Raw genomic sequence first — 25,752 nt, 5'->3', positions numbered from 1 at the left:
CCTGCTGATAGGCCCATAAACCTGTTTGTAGTCTTCTTCTGTTTCCCTTCAAGTTTGTGTCATTAGAAACTACAATTACTGTCTGTCCAAAGAGAATACTCTTCAGGAAAGAAAATAAAATTGAGATACTGTGATCCTTTTCCTCTTTGTTTCTCTCTCTCACTCCTTTTCAACTTTTCTTTTCGAGGAGAATGCATAACACAATAGCTGACGTCAGGCAAATGGGCTCACTGAGAAAATATATGTGAATTCTCAGATTTTTGCAATGGGGACATTATTTTTTTCAAATCGCAAATTTTCCAGTAGAACAGAGTGAAAAGCACATTGTTCTCAAAATTAAGTCAAGGTCTTCAAGAATTAAAAAAGACCAAAAAACATGTTCTACTTCATCCAAAAACATTGCACAAAATATACAGTTTCGAAATCCTTATGTCAATTGTAAGACACTTTGTAACTGCTATCCAAGAAACCTCAATAAATTACCCAAGCCTTTTAAAGTCACTTATAGATTGTGCCTTACTTCTTCCCTGAGCAAGTACAGAATTTTATTGAAACATGACACAGAATAAGATTCTCACTTTTGCATTGAGACTGTAAGATAAAAAATAACAAAGCAGGTTGCAATCTCACAAACCAAGATTTTACCAGCTTGTAACTGTTTTTCTGAAATGAAAAAGTACTTCTGTGGCATTATGGCACTGCAAAAGGCAGGGGAAAGTCAGAGTCCAGCCCAGAGAACTGAGAGATCTTCTTAGTGAGTGTCATGATATAAAACAATATGGGTGAAACAACCCACTCAACTCCACTAAATCAACCTTTGTCTTACAACCATCCACAGCCAGGGTGCTCTCATGTGCCATTTCTCTCATCACTGCTAGATGAAAGTTAACCCAAACATCATCAGCTGATGTTTGGTAGTTTCTTGATGCTTTTGGCATTACAAGGAAAACAAACCAAACCTGTGCTAATTCGGTGCCCTCCTGTTTCTCTTTGATTTTCCTTCATTTTTAATAATTTTTTCCACTGTTTTTTACCATTTCAATAAAATCAAAGCAAACATCAGCAAATGAGTAAGTTACTTTCCAACTGCAGTAAATGTTAAATCCCCACTGGCAAAGGTGTGCCCAGTTACCCACCTCTTTGCTCCCTCCACTGCCTCTGCTGACAGTTCTCACTGAAGCTCCCAACTCCTGCTCCTCCAGCAGCATGACAGAGTTTTGCAGCCTCTGCATACAACAGCCCCCACAACAAGCATTGAAAATCCTGTGTGACAGAGGGATAAACTCTACTACAGAGTTCCCAGAACACCTATCCAATGGGTTTTGAGGAATAACCAGATATATACTTTAAGCCTTGTGTCATGTGTCTCAGTACTGTCATACAGGTGTGGGGTATAGGAGTGTCCTTATCATGCCCAGATATTGGCAGCCTAGAACCCAGAAAGATAATTGACAGAAAACCCACAAATCCTGTGTGTATCCAGAGCTCACCTGTCCAGTGCTCTTGTCATGGGAAATGTCTAGGAACCACTGAGTTCTGCACCAGCCCTGACTCCTCACTGCTGCTGCTTTGCAGCTCAGCACTTCAAGGAGACCATGTGGCCACCAAGGTAGAGAAATTCAGTACCTGTCTTGCTCCTCTCGGCTCAGCAGGGAACGGAGAGCAGAAGACTCCACATCACTGTTTCCTGGCATGCTGGGACAGGTGCACTGTGTGACAGAAGTGAGTGAAATGATTGAGGTACTGATATTCCTCAGCAATACAGAAAATGACATATGAGGAAGCCTGAGTACAGGAAGCCAAACCAGTTTGCCCATTTCCACAGATCAAAGAACTCAATTGAGTGGACTCTGCTGATGTGCTGCTCCATGAATATATGTAAACTCAAACATTCTCCTCCATAGCTAAAAGGATACAACTGATGTGGACATTTGCAGGATTTTCAGAATGAGGTTTATTTATTCCATTTGAAATTAGCCTAGACTGGCCTTTCCCAGGTACCAAACTGCTGGGGAGTTTCACCCATTACAATGTGAGCTTTCCCCATTCCTCTGTGGGAAGGAAGAAGTTGTGCCTGTGTAACTTACCTGCATACACGCATTTCAGTTTTGTCTTGATACTTCTCAGAAAGAAATTTGGGACATAGAATAATACACCTAAATACTGATCATCTAAGTGTACACAAATCCATACACAAAACACGAGCTAACAAGAAAGGTGTTACTATTTGCACAACTGAGTGCATATATATAAGCAACCCTTTCAGCACTAAGAATATATCTTTGAAAACTACATCTTATACTCTAAGGCCAAAAGAGGTAGTGTCCCTGCTCTACAGCCACCTAGAAATCAGGTGGCTCATCCAAGCCAGTCATCTAGGCTCCTTCTGTAGTCAAGCAAGAGAGATAAGTGTCTCCAGATTGCCATTTATCCCATTCTAGGATAGGTGAGTAAAACAGGTGAGATGAATCCCTGGCATGGTATCTGCTGGGGGAGGGTGAGGAATTACTTCCTAGATTACTCCCTTAGGAGAGATACTTAACTTTTAGCAGCTAATGTTGAGAGGAATCCCATGATACAAGATTAGGGAGGATTATAAAGATTCACACACTTGTGAAAATTCCCATTATATTTAGCTTACAAAGAAAGTCAAAATATAAATTTCCCGTGCAAAAAAATCATCTTACACTCTCGATCATTCAAACTGTAGATCACTATATCTATTAGAGATTTGTGGAAGTTTTATGTGTTTTCATAAAGAAGTAAAGTTCATGCTGTTCTATTTTCCCAAGAAAATGAGGTTCACTTTCTGAATATTAAACTGTTGCAAACCTGTTAGCCATTTAAATATGACAGAGATATATAAAAAACTTGAAACATTTAGTGGGAGCATGTTACCAAGTAAAGGACAGATCTGTCAGCGCTGCCGAAGAGGAAAGGTGGGAATGTGTCATCACTCCTGAGATCAGAAATGAAATTTAACCCAGAGAAGAAACTTGTTTAGCTCACTGCTTCCATTCACCTGACACCACAGTGTCAATTAGAGACAACAGTTTTTCCACATCTGCTGTTCTTCAGGAGTTCAAGGTTCCCTTTCGGTTTTGCACAACATCCATGCAAACAGTGAGAACAGCTCTTGTTAGCAGAATCTCTCCACGGTGCCTCCTGCATTACTGAAACCAGTGGCACTATTTCTTTTTCTCCATGCCAGCTAAGTATGTGCTACCATTTACTGCCTATAAATGCAGGACGTTCCACACAGGAAAATATCTCAGAACAAAAACCTGCTCAGCCCAACTGGGCACTGTTTGCAAGTTCTTTTAAACCGCTAATAGTTACATTAAATAGGGAAAAATATTTTCTGCTTTGATGAGATTCACACCTGCCATTCTTGCAAGGCTAACTCTTCAAGAAATTGAAAAATTCAGGCAATAGTAACATATATAATCTTCGGTCACAGTTTCTCCCTGCATGGAAAAAACAATGTGCTACTTCACAAGCCCTGAATAGACTAAACTCAGAAATAGGTTGAGAAAGAGGCAGACATTGCATTTACTGCTTTTCTCAGTTTATTTGCTACTGTCATCCCCTTTAGGATTTTCCCTTCTCATGTCAAGTATTTAAAAAATGAGGAGAAAGCATAAAGTCATGATTAAGTGAGCATCTGCTTAAAAGTGGCTCTAAATTCTAGAAGCCAGAGCCCAATGCCACAAAGCAGGTAAAATGTAGACGTGAGATCTGCATTTCTCTGCATTGCTGCGGCTGGGTGAAAAGATTCAGAGATATCTACCAAGACTAAATTGATATTCAGGTGTTGAAAAGCAACTGTCACAGTCACAACTGAAATGCCGGCCTACATACAGTGATTCACATGTTGTGTTCCTTTAAATGTAACTATAACCCTGTCACGCTAACAATCCCATGGAAATACAAAATGGGTGAGGAGGGGAGCTTTCATTTCCTGGTTACTTTACAACCATTTCACCTGTCTCATCCCAGAGTCTGGTGCTGCATTCCAGTAATGCAAGCACTGGGAAGGCTGGCGAGGTGTGAAAGGACCATAAAACAGAAACACCAGGAGACACCACGGAGATCATCAGGTCACACACTACAGTTTTACAGCCCCGGTTTCCAGCCACGCTAGCTCACAGACAGCCAAAGCCTGGGCTTCTGCAGGCAGTGAGAGGAGCAAAGCAGTGGCTACGCTGGACACAGCCACTTGCTTCCACTCTCCATAACCCATCTCATTTGTACATTCCCACACAGAGCAACTGTGAGATTTGAGTTCACAAAGGTGGCAAATTTGAAGCGTTAAAGCGTGTCTTTAGATCCATTGCTTCACTGCAGACGTACTTTATGGGGGTTTTCTCGTAACACCTGCTGCTATATCCAACAGAGAAACTGATGTGGGTCCTCCATTGGATCAGCATCCAGCTCTCAGTTTTCCCTGCAGTCACTTTTCCCCTCTTCCTCTTCAGTATTCTCCAAATTTTCTTCTTCTGAAGAAAGCATCTGAGAAGAATTCCAAAATTACCATCCTTTAGTCCTACACACTTTCATTTTTTAATACAGACTAGCATAACCAGGCCTACAGTCTTTAGCTTATTTTTATTTTATTTGCTCAAAATAAATAGCTGTTAAGATTAAAAATGAGTGATTATCTGCTAATATACCAATGAATTGCATACCCAAGCTAAAGATTTTAAGTCCCAATACAGTTTTACAGACTACATCAGTACAAGTGACTCAAGAGGACCAAGAGTTTCACACCTCATAAGATGCATTATGGACACATTAAGATTAATGAAACGAGCAGGATCTGGGAGCACATCTCTGTCCACATCCACATTAGCACGGCACAAAATAGAGGAAGCTGAACCTGCAGAATGAAAGTCAGTGCTGAGGACCCAGCACCCGCCCAAGTTTGTCTTACTTTGAGCTACCTCTGGAACTGTGGACCAAAACACCCACTGGCAGCTGGCACACACAGGGGAAAGCATGTCCATCCATCCATCCATCCATCCATCCTCAGCCCCACTTCATGATGTGAGCCTCCAAGTGCCAAAGGGGAGCAGCTGGAGGCTCACTTCAAAGTAGATCTGAGGTAATTAGCTCTAAAGTCTTTTGCTACATAAATATTAATAGTAGTATTTTAATGTATCTCAAGCACTTCCAGTTTAAAATGGTTGGAATAAAACAGATTTAAAGTTTGTCAGCACTTAATTAAATGTGCTTATTTTCACCACCATTGCTGTTTTCCTGCTGTATACTCAGAACACCCCAGGGCACAGCATGGCCATGCAGACATGCCCGCAAATGAACACGAGTGCCATTAGACATCTACAGGCCTTTACAACAAAAGAGCTGAGCTGAATTACTAATTTCTACAAATGTAGTCTCCCTCACAGGTAGATCTTGGGCAGAAAAAAAATTGTTGGTTTTAGTTTTTTTAATTTAATTTCCATGTATACATTAAATCCATGTATGCAACTCACTGTGGAAAACACAGGTTAAACAAGCTTAAGATACTAGAAGAGAAAAAAACTTGAGCTGTTGTTCTTTTTTAGGCTTCGAGGCCCACATGACACAGCTGACAAAGCTACAAAAGTTCAACCATTTGTGTGTGCAGGCCCAGGTAAAGGAAGTCTGCACTTTCCAGTCCTCCATGTGCTTATTTGACATAAACTTATAATGGGAAATAATGCTGTGGAAGCCCTGAGCAATAACGTGCGAGGCACTCCTGTAAAAAGAAGCATTAACATACTTTTACAAATTGTTATGACAACTTAGTAATTGGATACAGCAACTTTTCCAGACCTATTGGCACACGAGTGTGGGAAGAGCTTGCCTGGAGGCTGCTGGTTCTGCAGGACAGTAGCTGCAGGCAATTCAGGGAACACTTTCACTGGAAGCTACAGGTCAGGAAAATAAAGGGGAAAAATACTTTGGAAAAAAAAATCTTGAAGAACAAAATCTAAAAATAGACTTCGATGGTTTGAACAAGATAAAGCTGTTGGAAACTGTTTGAACTGTTAAATTAGATAACTGGTTTGATTTTAAAAGCACTTCAACTTCCTTTACCAAATGAAGTTTTTCTTAACTCTCAAGCTTCAACAGAATTTCCTAATTTTTTAAAATGATTCCTAACAGTTCATGAGGCACATTTGAGGCTAGGCACCAGAAAAAAACATTGCATGCAAGGATCTATCCTATTCCTTCCACACCTGCAACTCTCAGCTCCCACTTAAACTAAACATGGAATTTTAAACTTGTACAAACCTCTTATTTCAGTTTAATAGTGACTTATAATTATTCATTCTACATCCACTTCTTACTGACATAAGCTAAACAAATGGAATTCTAAATTACAATGACTGTTAAAGTCAAGGTTTTTCCACTGCAATATCCAGGTCAGTATAAAACCAACCCAAGTTTGAGGTAATTTTGTAGTATACATAAAGCCCTAAAGTACTCAGAAACAAGTATCCTCCTATTGTTCATATAAATAAAACAAAATGTGTAACACAGAGCAGCCTTTGTAGCCCTTTCTTAATAAGATTTTGATAAAATACAAGGGAAAATACTCTCTGCTCAACATTTCCCTAACCCTCACCTATAAAGAAAAAAAAAGCCACAGATGGGTCAATACTTTTCGAATTGATTGATACCTTACACAAGACAAAATTATGTATATGTCATGATTAAAGCAATTCTCTCCCAATGGTGACTGTGTCACTCCAAAAATAATTCAATGCAGTATTCCCCTGTTAAGTATGGAGAAAAGTGTTTCCTTTAGAAGAGGAAATTCTCTTAAGGAAGTTGTTTTAAACTAAATAAAAGTTCAGGATGAAGCCAGCAAAAGGTGTGAAGGATTTCTCTTTGATTTCCCAGCTTGTGTATTTGGGCTCAGACACAGACTACATTTTATGCACATATTAATAGGATGCTAATAAGCCTACAACTCCACTTTGACAGGGACCTGTAGAGACAACCCGATATGTGGCACCAGATATAATAGCTGTCTTAAGCAGGAGATTTATTTCCCTCTCCCACAGGGGGTAAATCAGACCACATATTTTTTAATTACAAGTTCAAATGAAAATGTCATGCAAAGTTAGGCTGTTATTTTTGTTGTAATGTTTCTCAGTTAAAGTTAAACCTTCAAAAGACCGAAATAGAATCCAAGCCTTTGAGACTTACTAGGAGCAGGTTTTGCTCTTCACTGGTAACCCTACATGCAAAATGAGGCCACTCATTTGCAAACCCTCGTAAATTACTAGGTCATGAAAACAATCCTGGTACCAAAAAGCACAGAAATTGGCAGCATTTATTTAAACAGCTTGCTGTACCCCATTGAAAACTTGGAGAGAGGTTCTATCTAGCTGTAAACTGCAGAGATATTTTGAAGTTAAATCTTTTTAAAACAATGCTGAAAAATTTATAAAAGTGATACAACGAATAATAAAAAGTATTAGGCAAGAATAATCTCAACCATGTATTTATCCTAATTTGTATTTACCATTAAACAAATAATCCAGAAATTACACCTAGTATATCTAATGCCACATCCTAAAAATTAATTTAACCACACACTCAAGAAAGGCTTCCATATACCTTCTCCCCCAAACAAATTTTGTTTTCACCATTTCAGCTAGGGGATTTTTTCATATTTCTTGAACAACAAAAATAAATTAGGACAAATTTTTCATCATCAGACACTAAAAAAGGCCTTTTGCTTGAACAGCACATGCAAAATGGAATTTTAAAAAATTAAAAAACCAACAACTAAAAAAACCCCACAATGCACAAGTGATTTTCATTTTAATTCGAAATAAAAATTCTGGAAAAGTGGGATTGTTCTTAGCCTGTTGACACAGAAGCTTCTCCCTTTTATTAACTGTTGCTTTGATGAAACTTAAAAAAATTGTAACAAGAAGTTTTGTTGCTGTTTTAAAAAATTTTATATGGGTTGAGCATTTTACATTTAAAAAAAAATATATAGATAGATATAGATAGATATTTTTCAATATATTTATATTTTCACTCTGGTCAATTGACCAGCATGTATGTATACAGCTACTAGCAGAATTGTGTCAAATATCTTCTCCTATCCTGGGAAGATTCTTATCTTCAAAATTATTTCTGTCAGTTTAAGGGTCTACTGACAATGACTTCAGCAGTCAACAAAAAAAATGGACAATTGTCACTCATCAGTTGCTCTTATCTGTCAGCTTGAAGAAATTCTTGTGGCCTTTCTATTTTTAATGTGAAATAAATTAGTATAGTTCTGAAATTACAGAGTAGATTATTAATTTAAAAGTTGACTAAATGGGACTCCCCTTCCCTTTACTGTCATTTGTACACAGGGAGTTTCATCTGTTCACTTGACCTTCTCCTCAAGAGGATGAAAAGAGCAGAAGCAAAGTGCCACCCAAAGATGTCTCATGCCTGCATTGCAAATGGTTCAAAATGTCCTCGTGTCCGTGCAACTGACTTCAAAGGGCTCTCATAAAAGTAATCCAGGTCATTCTGAAATGAGGCACCTGCGCTGCTCCAAGGGGGCTGGCTGTTCCTCACTCACACAACTGCAGCCACCATGGCACAACAGTGTGCACAAAGATGTTCATCTATAAATCTCACCTGCTCACATGATCTCTGCTCTGGACATGAGTCTCTCACCCCCTCTCAAAGCTGGAAATCCAGCCTTGAGAAGACAGGTAGGAAGGTTCAGAGCTTCAGGCACCAGATTCTCGTACAGAGGGAGGAGGTCTAGGGGACCGTCACAGTGTCTTGAAGGCTGTGCCCTGATGCTTGTGTATCCAGCTACAGTGACACTGAAAAAATAGCAACTTTTATTACCTCTTGCAAATCTATTTTAGTTTCCTAGCCGCAGGACCTAAAGATGCAGAGCCAAAAGAGGAACATTTAAATCTTCACAAAGAGGACAAACCATAAACCAGAGCTCAATCTATTTATTGTTATGTGGCCTGCACATAGATACATGCACATAAACATGCTGCTGTAACACAGAAAACACATATAAATTAGCTGCTGTCGCATTCTGTACTGCAGGCTGTGAGATGTGAAGGGCACATGTGCATGCAGTCCTTGGGCAGCTGTCCTGCATCACTTCAGGTGCCGTTCAGACAATGCTCCAAAGCCATTTTGTCTTCCTGGTTCAAGCACTATCCTTGAAATCCATACAGCATTTATGACACTCTGCCTAAGAGCTTCCTACATGTGTAAAATCAAGCCAGCTTTCTTCCAGTGGCTTACCAAACATTCATGTCAACCTTGACAGGCTCAGTTCAAATTCTGACGTGTAGCAGCTGCTAACAATCACTTTAGCAGTAACTGAATCCACTGAATGCTTTTTGGGAAGGGTCTAAGATATCTGAACTATTAGGAAACGTGCATTATCTGTAGGTGATGGCCAACCCTGCAATCAAAACTGAAATGACAGCACTTCTGTGCAAACACAAGTTAATTTTGATCATTGCTTTCAGGGCACCAAATATCAGAATGGTTACAACAATTCCGTTATGGAAATTTGAGAAACCTCCTCAGGGACACTGTGTGTATCCTACCATCAGTAGCCTGAACCGGAGTCCTGCTCTGCAGCCTCTCACCAGTTTTGACGCCTAAGCAAGACATCTTCACCATCATCTTCCTCCCTCCATCAGCCCACTCAGGACTGGTTTGTAGAGCAGGAGAACCCTCTCAGCATAAACCACATACAAAGCCCACCTCAAGGTAATAAAAACCCATCACTTTTAGGAAGATGAGATGCTGATTTACCCTGAGATCAACATGATGAAGTCAGCAAGGAAACTAACCTTGGCAAATTCACTTCACAGCACCTCAGGACAATGCAAGTTGGCTAACTGTTCATTTTCCAAATCATTTTCCAGCAGTGGAAACAAAGTTTAGCATCCCAGAAGAAGAATCTCAAAGGGTCTGGGAGCAGTACTGGCAACTGTAATTTCTTTCTAGGATAAAGAATAAATAAATAAAAAAGAAAGAAGAAAGAAAGAAAGAAGAAAAGAAAAAAAATTTTTTATAAGAAAAAAAAAAAAAAAAAAAAAAAAAAAAAAAAAAAAAAAAAAAAAAAAAAAAAAAAAAAAAAAAAAAAAAAAAAAGAAAGGAAACCCCAAGATACAACAACTTAGCTTGTTTGATCTGGGGCTATTTAGGTTTACAACAGTAATCTTGCTTTCACCTGCATCATGGAAGTACATTTTTCCCTTGTCAGAGTAGTGGATAAGTGAAACCCACAAATGTAATTTTTTTTTCTGTGACAACCATTCACATTTCAATCTAGCATTCAAACAGAAAACCAAATCCTAAATCTATTCAATTGTCTTACTATATCCCACAGATGTTAAACATGTTTTACTGACCACTGTAAGGCTGCCAGTGAGAGGCAATGAACTTTCTCTCTCTTGCCCTACACTGACTGTCTTTCCTTTGATTTTTCAATTCTCCCTCTGTCAGGACTAGGCTTGTCTGAAGACAGGAGCAGCAACAGACATCCTGTGAACTGGGGAAAAGCAAAGCATAAGAGAGATCAGACAACATAACTGAAGAATTGTATATCTGTTTTGGTTTGCTTAATTTTTTTTTTTCAGAGTCCTCAGGCTGTAAGGTGGTTTGACCCTGGTTGGAGACCAGATGCCTACAAAAGCCACTCTATCACTTTCCTCCTCTACTGGACAGGGTAGAGAAAATACAGCAATGGGTCAAAATAAAGACACGGAGAGATTCTCCCACTGTCATGGAAAAACAGACTTGTTTGGGGAAATGAGTTAAACTTTTTTACCAGTCAGATCAGAGTAGGATAATGACAGATAGAACCAAATCTTAAAAACACCTTTCCCCCACCCCCCTATTCTTCCTGGGCTTAACTTTACTCCTGGTTGGGGAGTGGGGGCTGTGGTCAGTTCATCACATGTTGTTTCTTCCAATTCTTCCTCCTTATGGGGGAGGGCCCCTCACACTGTTCCCCTGCTCCAGCATGGTCCCTTCCACAGGACACAGTCCTCCACTAACTCCTCCAAGGTAAGCCCTTCTCATGGGCGGCAGTTCTTCATGAACTGCTTCAGCATGGATCCATGGCACAGTCCTTCAGGAACAGGCTGCTCCAGCATGGGTCCTCCACTTAGTAAAGCTCCAGATCATGTGGATACAAAGGGGGAACTCAGACTGCTGATGGCTCTGTTTCAGCCTGTCAAAGACCCAACACACAAATAATGCTGCAGCATTACAAGCAATAGCAGAGCACCACACTTCCAGCACAGGGAATGCCCCTCACCTCCTCCACTAGGGCAGTTCAGCTCTTACCTACTTCTTTGCAGTGCTTGGGCACCTGTGAGCCCCCCAGACTACTGTGCCACTGTGCTCCCAGTACAAGATTATTTGGACAGAATAACTCCCCAATACAAAATACAAGCACCTGCCCACAATGAGATCATTGAGATCACCACAAAAGTGCTGTCACAGAAGTGTAGCTGTGCCATTAAAACATGAGTCCCACACCACATGGGCTACTACAAGAAGCCAGGCTGCTGAAGGCTGCTGCCAGGATGAGTCAACCCTCAAGAGTCAGCCAACACAGGCTGAAGAGTTTACCTGAGGTAAATGTAAACACTTGTGCCAAGATATGATCCATTAATGGATGATAAGCCATAGGACTACCTTCATGTTTCTTCCCCTTCTTTCCGAACTGACTTGCAAGGATTTTCCAGAAATTGGTCTGTTTTTTCATCTATGTTTCAGTATATTGCCTACATAGTTTATGTACCGGAAAAATTGTTCTTATTCTTTAAAAACAGTCTCCAATTCAAGTAACAGCACACAGCTTGATTAACTCTTTCATCTATAGACACTATGGAGTTAAACTGAATTTTCAACTAAAGACAAAGAGGAGGAAGCAAGAATAAGAACATAATAATATATTGCATACATTTAGCTATGTTATACTCCACAGAGAAACATCTTTTAGCAGATGTTTATAGCAATTGTTCAGACTATCCCACACCATATCCAAGTAAGTTTTCAAAGGAGAAGATGTAAGATACGGAATGAAAGGTACAGAAACTTAAAGAAACACATACAAACAATAACCAAACCAACTAAAAGAACACCACCCCCACCCTCCCCCCCTAAAAAAAAAGGCAAAAACCCAAAAAACCAACCAACCAACAAAAAAACCAACAACACAGCAAGACTGATATTTGGGTTAGGTTTTCTTGGTTTTGTTTTGGTTTTTTTTAATAACAGTGTTGAAAGCAACAAAAACCACCCCAAATCCCTCCCACCAAACAAAATCTAATAATAAATGTAATGTAATCTTCAAGCCAAACTCTTGGCAGGGCACTCAGGATTGCTGAGTTTGGATACTACAGTATCCAAAAGCTTTGCCTGAGGATGTTCACTGAGTTTGCTCACACTGTGCAACCTTTTTGTTGTTGCTCCCACTGTGCAAACTTTTTGTTGTATATTCACTCAAATATTGAGACCAAAATTCTCGGAAAGAAAAAAAGAAAAGACTGTAATGGCTTCGGACACCTAGTTAAGCAGCTTGTTTCCGAAAAGTGCTGATGACCCAGGAGCTCCCATTCACTTCAAAGTGTGGGATCTGGGAATGTTGGTTGCTTTAAGATTTATGGTCTCTCTACATCCTAAATGAGAGATTCAAGAAATTACAACGAGTAGCTCATCTCCATTAAAATTAGAAAGAAGTGCTAGACTGATTTGTGGCATCTGTTCCAGAGACCAACACGTTCATGTCTTCACTGACCCTGCTGGAGGAATAAATAGTGTAAAGAAAGGAGGATACTCCAGGGAAAGCTTTGCTAAGAGGCAGTGGGGCACCTCACCACAAAATCCTCATGCTGACAGAAGCCTCAGCACATGAGAGAGCGGAGAGGATGAGAAGTCTCTCTGCCTGCAGACTAGTTATTAGTAAAGGAACAGAATTCAGCTCACAGCTCTGACTATATTCCTGTCAGCGAGCCAGCTTACCAACATTGTGTAAAAACATAATCACAAGCAGGCCAATAACAGTCCAAGACAGCATGTGGAAATCCATAGCTAAACAAAATAACACCATCAGGAGCAAAAACTTTGATTCAAATACGGGGAAGAATTCTTACCATGTAGCAAAGCTGTTGTACAGCCAAGCTGACAGACCAAACCTACAAAACTTGTACAAAATCTCCTAACATTTAGATATTGATACCCACAGGGATTTTGGGGACTGGCAAGTCACCAAACTAAATGTGTTACTTCACTCTAGGCAGGATTGTTCCCCAGTGTTTCCTGAAAATATGGCAAAACCCAAGAAAGTTTTGGAAGGCTTTCTCCTCTTCTGAGGGGGGGGGAGGGGGGGAAAAGAATAGCAACTGCAAAGGGTAGAGTCCATAAAAGGATGTCACTGTTAGCAACCTGAGTGACAGACAGGAAGGAGATTTCCACAATTGGCATTTGGTGAATTGCAAGCTATAAAAACTGTTTGGAGATTGCTGGGTTGTCTGCAGTTTCTGGGGACAGCAATTTAATTCTGTCTGTTACTAAAAGATCCTATTTTATTTATATTATTTATTTGGGAATTTCTGCATATACCAAAGTAAAACAAGAAAACAAAACAAATCACATTTCTTACTAGGTTTTTTCAGTGACTGTATAACTAGAAAAGTGGGTTTAATATCTCAGGTTTTGCACCTATCATTGGAAAAAACAATTTCTCTTGTAGTTACTGTTACAAACAGCCTTCCTTTCACCTGATTTATTTTGTTTTTATTGTGCATTTTGTGCAGTCATTCTTTTCTGCTTTTAAACCTTCGAGTTACTATGATAATGCATGAATTATTGAAAAGTATATGCATCTATGCTGAAGTTGCACCTTAGTAGTCCTAGCCCTCAGTACCAAGTGGTCTGTTGTAGCTGAATTGGAGAAAGAAAATCCTTTCCTGCACCAAGAAAGTTCTCAGAGGAAAATATAAATAAAATCTTTCTGAGAAAAAATTTCTTCTTGTAATTCAAAGAATTTCATACATAAATATTGGCTACCCCCTTTTCCAACATCCTCCCGCTCCTCAACTTCACACTTTTTTCTCCTTTTGCTGTTCAAGATTTTCGGTGATGCTAAAACCAGAGATTGAGATCTGAATTCTCTGCTTTTGAACTTCCTTATTCAGCAAGTCCCAGGACCATAAACAGCATTTCTCTGCCTGTAGAGATCCTATTACATTTTAAGGTGGCACTTGAGTGGATGGGTGAAAGGGGAAGTCTCGCTAACTAATTTACACTTGGCAGATTTTTTTTTGTTGTTGTTAAAAACGTGTATTTTTCATCTTTTAAATATATATATATTTATTTATATCTCCATCTTGGATAGGTGGAAAATAAAAGGAAAAGCTAAAGGAGCTCAAGCTGTTTAGCAAGTTGAAACTGTTTAAATAATAAGCCCTTTGAAATGTCATTTCACATACATGTTTTATTGTGTTTATCTTTAAAACGGAAGAGACAGACTAGTCTTTGATATACACCTAAGAAATCTATCTGCATTATACAGTTAAATGAATTTAATTAATGCAACAAAGAAGACGATGCTTAACTTTCCTCAGAGTGCTAGGGACCAGTTAGGGGCACAAACATACTAACACTTCTATTTGATGCAAGTATGGGTTGGCTAAATTGGCAACTGAGACTTTTAGGGCACAGAGCAATGAATGTGAGCAAAACCACCTTTTACAGAATACTTCACAAGTATCATAAAGTACAGGGCAGTAGTAACTGCTTGAAGCAAATGTCCACAGCAGTGGTGGCTTTTTTCCTGGGGAAAGGAGAAGGCAACAGCAGATTTAGTCCAAGGACCCTTTTCCTTCCCCAGCTTCTGGAAGCCTCTTTTCTCTAAGCTCATCTTAAACGGACCTGGGAGGGAGGCGTGTAGTTTTTAGCTGCTGGCATATGCACACCAATATCTGCACAATTTCCACCCCCAGACTACAAGCGCATTTTTTTTGCCAGCTGTTGGCAACTGGCAACTCCTGAAGAGCCCCAGTAGATGGCAACGTTGACCTGAGTGTCCTTGGGCCCCCTGCCTGCCCGGGCCCTGCAGTCCGCGCAGGGGCTTTGGGAGAGGCTTGTTTCCATATAATGCTCGAGCCCCCGGGAGTTTGGATGCCTTAATGCACAGAGAAGACATTTCTGCTGCAGAATATGCCAAACAGTGATGTATGGCCAGAGATACAGTAAAAGGAGGAAAAGAAAAGCCATAAGATCCAACCTTCTGAAAGAAAAGTACATTCAAACTACCAGTGGAATTGTAGAATCATAGAATGGTCCGGGTTGGGAGGGACCTTTAAAGGTCACTTTGTCCAAGCCCACTGCTATGAGGAGGGATGTCTTCAACTAGCCCAGGTTGCTCAGAGTCCAGTCCAGCCTGACCTGGAATGTTTCCAGGGATGGGACATCCACCACTTCTCTGGGCAATATGTTCCAGTGTTTCACCACCCTCTTTGTAAAAGAATTCCTCCTATATCTAATCTAAATTGACCCTCCTTCAGTTTGCAACCATTGGCCCATGTCCATCTCAACAGGCTCTGCTAACAAGTTTGAACACAAGGTGTCTTTCCAGCTGTGTACAATTACTGTCTCTGGCACCACAGAATTACAGCTGTCACACTAGTGCATGCACTGTCCTGCAAGTGACATAATGGTTCCTGAAGTAAAAACAAACCTCTTTCAGTTATCAGGAAGGCATGAGCTGAGACCCAGCTGCATCAAACTGCACCCTAATGCAGAAAACACTAGAGCAGTAAGAAAATATTGAGAGTATCCCACAACAGTGCCTACAAAAGCTTTTTTGAAAAGAGTCTTCCAACATAGCACATATTTTCATATGCCATTATGCAAATACTGTTGAATATCACCCCTCTAATGTCTAGGCTAACCAGGGTGGACTCCCATTTGATGCACAAGGGAATACTCTATACTGAAAATTGCCAAAGAACTCCTTGCCCGCCTCCCTGTACAGACTCTCTCCCCTGGTAGCTGATGAAAACAACGGGCACTGCAGCACAGTGACAGCAAAACACCACACCTAAAAATCTAATTTCCCTTGGTATGTGGGAGGTTTTTTTGAAGACCACTTTCAGCATTTTAGGCTATATAATCAAGTTTTGCTCTTGCCCACACAGACATAAACAAAGAATAAAATTAAACAAATTCATGAAAGATGCCTGTAGAGTAACCACAACTGTGTCAGGATCCATTCTCTTACCAGTTAAACCAAGGTGCTCCACCAATACAGAAACTCTATTGGGTACTAAAAAGGGAACACCAGCCCTTGGGCAACTGAATGATTTCCTTGCGACTTGATCATAAGTCCTGAAATTCAGTGCTGTCTGTTACCAGGTAGCCTTCCATAAGGACATTACCTGATCCATTGGGGCCTGTTTCATCACGTCTTCTTCATCTTCCTCAGTAAATGCTGGTTTGACATTTATCCTCTCTGCCATCTTTGATAGTCCCCTTCTGTGGTTATTCTGTACTCAGATAAATTGGTGCCAAAAAAGAGAAGCTGTGCAATTGTGGCAATGGATACTTTCTGGGTTGTCTTTGCCAATGTATCATTCAAACTAAGAATGAAGCTAGAATATGGCTGGCCATCACACACTTACCCACACTACATATAAACACTTAAACACCAAGAACATGCATCTGGTTCTCAGACATCTCCAGTAAACTGGAGTGGAAGTTGTGCATCCTTACTGACAAGTTAACACTCAGCAGACACAATCTTCTGCTGTAGAAAACATAACTGGACAGCCAAAATCCTACAGGCTGCACCAGCAAACCACAAAAATGTCATAAACAACCTATAAACCCTTCTGAAATGCAAGGTTTCTTGTTCCATGTGTGATGCAATTAATGTATCAGGAACATCCATAGCAGGTATGCAGCTGTGACTCGTGACCTGCAGGACACGGACAAACCTGGAGGTCTGGAGGGATGGCCTGTGGCAGAACAACGGCTCTGGTGGCTCACAGGTGTGCAAGACTTGCTCAAAGTTTAGATACAAAGAAGCAAACTATATCAATTGGTTGAGTGTCTCTTGCACGTTTAAAAACACCCAGAATTTTATTGGATATCAAAGAATCAAAGCAATTCGTACGAGTACAGACCAAAAAAACCCACGAACAAACAAAAGAAACCCACAGAGTTTTTTAAAAAGTTTCATTAATGTCTCACTAAAATTAGACTACTCTGGAAGAGCTGCACTGCCTGACAGAAGAAGGTATCTGTCAGACCCTCTCTAAGCTTTAGGAAATGGCAGGTATTCCAGGCAAGAAAAACATGCAGGTTCAGGATAAGCACCTGAAGTGCTCTGATTTTCGAGGTCTGGGTTGGAATGGGTTTTTAGTGGCAGCAACATAAAACAGACCAGCTCTTTGTCCTGCACTGGCCCATGACCTCAGATCTGGCTTGAGGAACTAAAGTATTCATGTACCAGATACAGAAAAATCTTATGTTATTTATCATATTCTATCTGCAACATGTTGGGGTTTTTTGGTTTATTCTAGACTATCAAATGCTCAGCATCCAACTCTGACTAAGCCTGATACCTTTCTGGGCTCACCAAGTTTCTAAGTGCCATTCCAAGAAACAGACCTTACAGAAAGCATCCTCTCAATCCAAATCATACAAGCCATAGCTCTTGTGGTGATGCTTCTGAGGTGGCACAAGCTCCCTCACCAGAGGTCAAGAGGCAACACAGAACAGTTAACACACACATTCACTTGCCCCTACCAAGTGCTATTTGAGATGAAGTCTGACCACATCTTTCTTGTTTGCAGGAGACCAATAACTGCAAAAAAAATAGTTGCCATCTCACAGAAATACCTGGCATTACTGACGTTATTCCTGCATGACATCACTTTTCCCTCTCTTTGTAGTACAATTTGTTGCTATGAAATCTCAAGAATGCCAGTGATTGATTTTGAAAGTCAGTGAATATCTAATGTGTATCTAATAAGCAGCAAAATGAGACAGATGTGACAACAAGCAAAACGACAGTACAATAAAAATGACTGATACATAAAAAGAAGCTTGGTTTTGTTAAAAGAAAAAAACACAACAAAACACAAGCATAAAGTGCCACTACTTCCTCCTCCAGCTTGGTTGTAAAATCCATGTCACTGGTTAAACACCAAAGCACTGCTCAGGAGGCACATTGCTCGCAGTGGGAAGAATCCTGCTTTCATTGCAAGTAATCCTTTGCTACCAAGGACACGAGCAAACATGCATTAATCTGGTGGTTCCCACCTGCAGAAAGGCCTGCAGGCACTCGCTATGTGGAGAACAGTGGAAGGCAGCCTTGGCACCCACCTGGCAGCCCTCACCCTCCAACTATGAGGCAGCAACATTGCCTGGGGCAAAGAACCACAGCAATAATACCTTATGGCACTGACAGTGTTTTGTAAGTGAGAGGGCTAAAGAGAGAATCTTAAAATCAGTAGCAGTAATGGCACCCATGCCAGTTCTCCTCTCATTGTTAAATCCAACATTTGAAGGATCCTGAGCAGAGAAACAAAGCAAACCTTTACAATTCTGTCAAAAGCAGCAGGGGGAAAAGGCTCTGATTATGCTTTGGTTTCAGATGAATGTGCACCCGACATACCAGCAAACAGCACAGCGCTCTCCCGCCTCAGAGAGGACAAGGCTGACAGATGGTGCAGGTGCTCGTGTTCTCTAGGGGCAAGATGATGCTACTGAGAATTGTGTCTGCAGTGCAAGATTTATAAGAGAGAAATGGAACCATGCCACAGACTGAGGTATTTTGTTGTTGTGCCATGTCCCTAAGCTCCTGTCTACTCCTCTTCACATCAACCTTATTTTTCTATTTCCCCCTCCCCCGCTCCATCTTGCAGCAGCTCCCTGGTGACATCCCATTTGCCTCTTTCCACAGAGAGTTTCCCAGCAGCACCACTCTGAGACAATTCAGTAAGCTCCCTGGAGCTGAGCTCACAGCTTTAGTCCACAGTGAACACACAGAACAGACATACAGATAAGCCTAGGTGAAGAGGCATTATTGTGAGTCAGTGGCTGTTCACCTCTTCCCTACCAACAGAGGTCTGAAGTTTAGTTCTGATCCAACATCAAAGGGGCTTGAAGATAGCACAGCAAAAGTGTGGAAAGAAACAAAGAAGTAATTAAACCACTGTGAGAAAACTTTCTGATACAGGACAGTTTGAGACTCCTTTTAAGCCATGCAACTCTCTGCTTGCAAAGCTTCAGACTTTTAATGCAGTATATCTCATACCATGAGTTTCCATCCCTCCTGCAGCACCTGTCAAGGGTAATTCAGCCTTGAGAAGGCCGAGGAATAAATCAACAGGTGGTTGTTGAAAGAAGAGGAAACAACATGAGTAATACAAGGCTGGCCTCACACAAGAGTGAGTTACAGTGTGCAGCATCCTGGCATGTACACAAGGGAAGGCAGAAAAAGTATTCAGCAGATGAATAATCAAAGACAGAATCACAGAATATGCTGAGTTGGAAGGGACCCACAAGGATCCATGCGGGCATACCCGTGTTTCCTTTGTGTGTGACCCAAATCTTACTCCAAGTGAACACAACTGCTGAGAAGTCACTGTAAATGTACTATTAAATCCAAGTTCAAATCTGCCTGTGTGCTAACATTCTTAACTTGTTGGATTAATTGCTGGCTGCACATAAGATACTGTGTTGAACCCACACTTCTTTGAGTCAACATTGCTTCATCCTTCTGTTAGATTATGCATTGCCTACTTTTTCTAAAGAATTTAAACAAAGACCCACAGAGAGTGCACATTATAGTCCCAACCTCAGTACTTTATCTTTTTCCCCTCACAAAAAGGTTTTTGTTGTGCAACAGCACCTGCATCACAACACATATAAATTAAGAGAAGGGCCTGAATCCACAGCAGTCAAAAGACAGATGTAGTTGCAGTGAGGCAACACTTGGCACTGCCCCATTCTGCTGAGGTATTCAGCTCACAGAACAGCATTCACAAGTCCAAGCCAGACACCAAAATCCAAAAGAGCCTGGGCCTTAAGGGCTGAAGATCTGCCCTCTCACAGGAGCATTGACTTTTTTCATACTCTGGCTTCAGAGGCGGGGAGGAGATAATTTTAAAACCCTTAAAGTAAAAAAGAAGTACCCAAGAAAAATATTTCTCAAATCTGCACTCAAATGTTGCATCAACATTTTTGTAGTGACTTAGCTATTAATTTGTTACTATCTATAGGAGTTGGATTCTTTTACAAGCAGAAACATTTCACTGTCGTCTCTCCAATGGTGAAAACTCTCCTACAAAATGGCAAAATTTGAGTAACATGCTAGTAGTGGTCACTGCACTCACGCCCTCTGCATAAAGGAGTTCACACCCACATTCCCTCACCTTTCAGGAGAGCAACATAACAACCAGGCTGTTGACAACACTGAGGGAGAATATTTAACTTATCTTCTGAGCCTACTACACAAGGCAAAGAGGACACCCACAAAGCAAGAAGTCTTCCCTAAGACAAGGACATGAACCTTGAGGTAGAAACAAATCCTGCACTTCATTTGCACCTAAAACTATCAGCTTTTTCTTTTAACTACAGTTGTCTGTCAAGAAACAGTAATCCACAAACAAATTTTCCCTCTTCCAAATCCTTGTTTCCTATCTCCTCACGAATGCACAGTTTCCCACACACACAAAGCTGCCCTTGAAACCCTAAGAGCTGTTTTTGAAACTGGAGCTCCACAAGTCAGATAGGACACCGTTACACAGGAAAAAAAAAGTATTTACTACTCATGGCCAAGCAATAAAAATACCATTCAGGCAACTGTTCGAACTGTGGAAAGAGACCAAGTTACACGATCTCTATTTACTCCCTTCCCACACACAGGCTCCCTGGCAGATGAAACACAAGAAAGACCCCATTAGTATGCTCAGGAGTTGAAAGCTTGGGTTTGCCAGCCTTTCACCAGGCAACACAGTCAACACCAACCAGAACATGTCAACATGCAGCCCAATAGGCTGCATAATTAGGCAGGTTCTGGCATTTTCCAGTGGCCAGTGCAGGGAGCTGTGTAAAACCCATCATGGTAAGGCATAACAAACTCCTAGAAATACAACCAGGCTGCACAAGAGCAAAGCCTAAGCAGTAAGTGATGTTGAAATCACTTATAAAAAGGCCGTATGAGCACATAAATAAAGGGGGATGGATGAACTCCTTCATACCTAACTTCAGTGTGCTTGGCCCCACAACCACAGTGTGCAGGTGTGTGTGACATTCTCAAATGCTTTTTTCAAAGAGGAAAAAGTGAATGCCAGTCTTCCTCCTGCCAGGACAGAACTGAGTGAATAAAGTGGCTCTGTTTGTGGAGCCACTTTGTCACCTGCTACCTGAGTCAAATCACAGGAGGAGTTGGGACATCCATTTACTTTGGTATTTCACAGGGATTTGCCAGCATTCTCAGCTCAGTCTCCTCTTCTGCAAGCTCCAACAGTGATTGCCTCCAGCTATTGCTCCTCCTGGCTGAGTCTTTCCATCCATTCAGCCTGGTTCTGACCTGAATCTGTATCATTTTCCCGGGCATCTGAGCACCAGATGCCCGGGAAAATGATACAGATTCAGGTCAGAGCCAGGCTGATGCACCAGCATCTTTCCCCAGCACTGCTGCCTCCAGCTCTTGTCCTTGTTGTAACCCGTGAGAGGCTGGCAGAGAACTCGTGGTGGAGGAAAATCTGTTCCTGCAGCCACTTCTGACCTCCTGATCCCAGAAGGCAGCCGTGGCTGCTAGAAAAGTTCTGCTCCATGCTTCAAGCCCTCATTTTAAACATGCTTCAGACTGAAAAAGCCTTCAGAAAAGAAAACCAGAAGCAGCAACTTTCAATTTTATAAGACCTTTGAAAGTGTGTGCAGAGTAACAAAGAAACATCCTGTTTAATCAATCATTTGACTGAATACAGAAGGCTTAGAAAAAAAAGGCTGCTATTGGACACAGAACTACAACAATTTAAATGTCAAATTCTTGCTGTAAAGCACAGAGAAGTTACAATAGTAACCATAAGTTATGTTAGTAATTGTGCACCAAAATCAGTGCACAGTTTTATCCTTCCCAAATTTTTCCCAAGAGCAATTGAACCATTCCTCTTTTCACTGAAATTTCAAAAATATAGATATTTACTTGATGCACACACCTGGAACAGAATTTAATCCCCTCTTGAAGTGGCTTAATGGTTAAAAAAATAGCACCAGGCTCTAGGAGACAATGTGCAGTTCTAAATACATAAAATACTTTACCCACTTATACTTTAATCTGGATTAGAGCATGGCCAGTTGATGCTGCAGTACAAATACTTGGCAATAGCCACAGCCAACTGCCATGCCAGAAATGTACTAGGCAGAAGAGAAGAGAGAGCTGCTCATCTCATGCACATTTGATGTCAAAATACATCATCTGTGACTGCACATCACACCTCAGCATGGCTTTGTGTGGAAGACAAAACGCTCTGATTTACAGCATTATAGATGTTTGCTAAATGCCTTAATTGCCCTGTCTTCTTTCAAAGTGGCACTTTATTATTAGCTTACAGAGTGTGCTATGTAAGGCAGATAATTTTTTTCCTAGTTCTTTATTGACACCTTAAAAATCTGTATTTTACTAATATTCCTTTGAATAAGAAGAATGTCTGCTTTACCCCAGGATTCAGTGATGAACAGCCACAGTCAGCTCCTTGTTACTATGGCAATATTCCATAGGAGCTACAGAAACAGACCGATGCTTTTATCTTCTCCCTTTGTACCTAGAATATACTCACTTCCCCCTCCCCTCCTTTAATTTTGAACAAAACAGCCACAAAGAGGGATGGGGAATCATTCAGAGAATCAAAACAAAGGTTATTTTATTAACTTTGTTGTTATATTAACTGAGAATAAATTACAGGTCTGTGAATGAGATATAAACACCAAAAACCTTCAGATATTTTCTTGCAAACAAAGTGTTTTCTTTTTTTTCATGAAAAAAAAAAAAAACCCTTGGAAAAAAGCCTTAGTGACCCACTCTGCTTGTTTCTCAAGCAAAGCTGAACCCCTTTGCTCTTTAGCTGTACCCAGGGAATGGTGAGAGCAAGGATCACTCACTCAACTTGCTGTTTCCCCTGAAAACAACTAAACCAGTCAATGTAGACACATTTGTCTGTGTCAGCTGCAATGAAATCCCATTTTTCATGTGACACCATCCAAGAGGTAACAGAAACAGGCTCCTGCATGACTACTAACACCACCTCATCCCTATTCATTTGCTTCTAACCAGCAGTGGTTTAAGCCCTCTGCTCTAACTCCTCTCAAGATTTATAGCAAAACATCTCATTTGCATGTCTTGACTCCACCCCTTGTGGAAGCTCTCCCTGTTTGTATCAATCAAAGCACACCAGACGAGGAAAGGTTTCCAGCTCATGGGATGTGATGGTTTGGGAAGCAGGCATGTTAAGCAGCTCAGTCAGCTGAGCCAAGGCAGGAGCTCTACCACAGCTGGGGATCAGCCAGTGGTGGCACAAGGTGGCGACAAGCAGTTTGCTGAGCTCCTTTTGTTCTGCTTACAATCTGAATTCATCCGCCAGAGGTTCGAGACAAAGCTACTGCCTCCAAACTTCTTTTCAGATTCATCAAAAAGGAAAAAAAAAAAATCATGGAACAATTTTCCCCTAAAAAATCAGCCCTTCAAACTCAAGAAATGTATGTTTAGGATTTCTATAATGATACACTCCAGTTGCTCATTCAGAGGAGAGCACCATTTAGCAAATAATTTTTTGTAGTCCCTGGTTCTACTGACACTTCAGTACTGCCCTAGACAACCCATTTTTTCTTTCTCCTTTGCGCCAGTCTATAGTTTTGACAGCTCCACATTCTCAATGTATGTTCTTCTGGCTTTCAGCATTTTTAAAATACCTTTCCAGTGGAGGTAGAGATTCCTGATTACGATTTAAGCCTATGGGCCATTGGTTTACTCTTTCGGAAATTTCATTAAACTCTTAGATGTAACCTGCATATTCCAAATAATCCATAAATTGCAAGATTTTTATCTCAGGCAGCGGAGAGAAGAAATATACTGGCACACATTCCATAAGAACTCCAGAAAAAGAAAAAAGAAGACACCCCAGCAGTAAACTGTCAGTATGACCCATAACCAGTTTACCAATAGGCACGTGAATAACATATCTTGCACAGTAAACTTTCCCAACATGCCAGGAACCAAAAACCAGTCCAAAAGGCATTATAAGCATCAATACAAATTCAGTATTTGCTGTTTCACAGTAATTGTCCCCTGCAATTATGCCAGTTTAAATTAAAGATATCATGGTCATGATATCTAGTTAAGAGTATCTGAGTCAGACTATTTCCCATTTTGACAAAATGTTTTTTTGTAGCCTCACTAGGAAAAAATAAGAAGCCATAAGATTGAATACAATAGATTAATGTTTTCCATGTACTTGTAATTTAAAGGAATCGCTTGCTAATGACATCTTGTGCAGTATCCTTCAGATACACCTGCCAAGCCAAATTACTTATACTAAAATAACCTGTGTGAAGTCTACATACATTTTCCTCAAAGCTAAAGAAGCTCAGTGACTAACATGAATTGAAAAATACCCATTCTCCGTAGACCACGTGGTTGAAAACAGCAAGCAGTACAAAATACCCTCATAACAAGTACCAGGGCATCCACGTTCCTGTTTGATGATGGTTGTGCAGAGTGTTTGTGCCTGTCCCATGAAGAGATTTCAGGCATTGCAAACTGATATAGGGAAGGCACATGGACGTGTAAGACAGACCACTTGGATAGAGGCTTTCAATTCACTTTCAGTATCTGTTCAGCACTTCACATGGCGGTAAAATAATAAATCCCAGTGACACAGCCCCACACAACAGCCTCACAAAAACATTTATTCAACTGTTGGCTCTTCTTCTGTTTGCTTTGAAACTTTGCACTTCAGGGGTAAGGTTGAGAAAGGGAGAAAGGTTTAGCTCATTCTCAGGAGCTATATGAGGAGTTACAGTGGTTGCTGTAGGAGAAAAACACAGGGAGGACTGTATTATATGAGCATGTATTAAAATGGCTGGATCTCTGTTAAGAGCTTCACATACTAGGCACTAAGCAAATAAAATGCTTTCAAAGAACACAGCCATAATTACTGCATGGATTGTGTTAAAACAAACAAAAACTTCTCACAAAAAGCCGAGAGAGAAAAGTAAAGCCACACGTTCTTACTGAGGACTACTCCCTGTTTCCCGGCCGGGCCACTGCAGGGGGAGCAGGGGATGCGGCCCCCGGGCGCAGCTGTCCCGGGAGGTTCGCGTGGTTCCCCGTCCCAGGAGAGCGGCACAGCCCCGCCTCGGGACACCCCCGTTCCGACGTTCCCCCCCGCCCATCAGCTTTTCCCTTAACAATAGCTCCCAGGTGCTTCACGCACCGAGAAGCCTTTTCTGCAGAGTTTTGCTTTTATTTGCTCCTATTTCTATCCTAGTCCTAAATAACCTCTGTTAGTTTTAATTTAAAGCATTTAAAGTTTGGTCGCTTAGTGCTCTTCCCACTCGGGTTTTGCTATTCTGAAAGCTCCCTGGCAAAGTGAATGCTGTGATTCATTTTTCAGCCCCTCACTGCGTGCCGCACCTGCCCGGCTGTTGGGACCATGCTGGCGGGTGGAACTGCGG

General features: G+C 41.0%; 1 long non-coding RNA gene across 5 annotated transcripts in view; it reads right to left on the bottom strand.

Moving 5' to 3' along the window:
• The window catches only part of LOC108449559, a 76,141-nt gene that overhangs the window by 45,534 nt on the left and 4,855 nt on the right, over positions 1-25,752 (bottom strand). The window contains exon 1 of one of the 5 annotated variants that reach the window (XR_001865781.1): positions 1,627-7,931. The exons of the other annotated variants lie outside the window; for them this stretch is intronic. This is a non-coding gene — a long non-coding RNA (uncharacterized LOC108449559). Of the gene's footprint in view, positions 1-1,626; positions 7,932-25,752 lie in introns of those variants that run through there. 5 annotated transcript variants of the gene reach the window in all.

This window comes from Corvus brachyrhynchos, unplaced genomic scaffold (assembly GCF_000691975.1).
Source record: "Corvus brachyrhynchos isolate BGI_N302 unplaced genomic scaffold, ASM69197v1 scaffold70, whole genome shotgun sequence".
Lineage (NCBI taxonomy): Eukaryota > Metazoa > Chordata > Aves > Passeriformes > Corvidae > Corvus > Corvus brachyrhynchos.
Note: the sequence above shows the minus strand (reverse complement) of the source record. Positions and strands in the feature narration are given on the sequence as shown.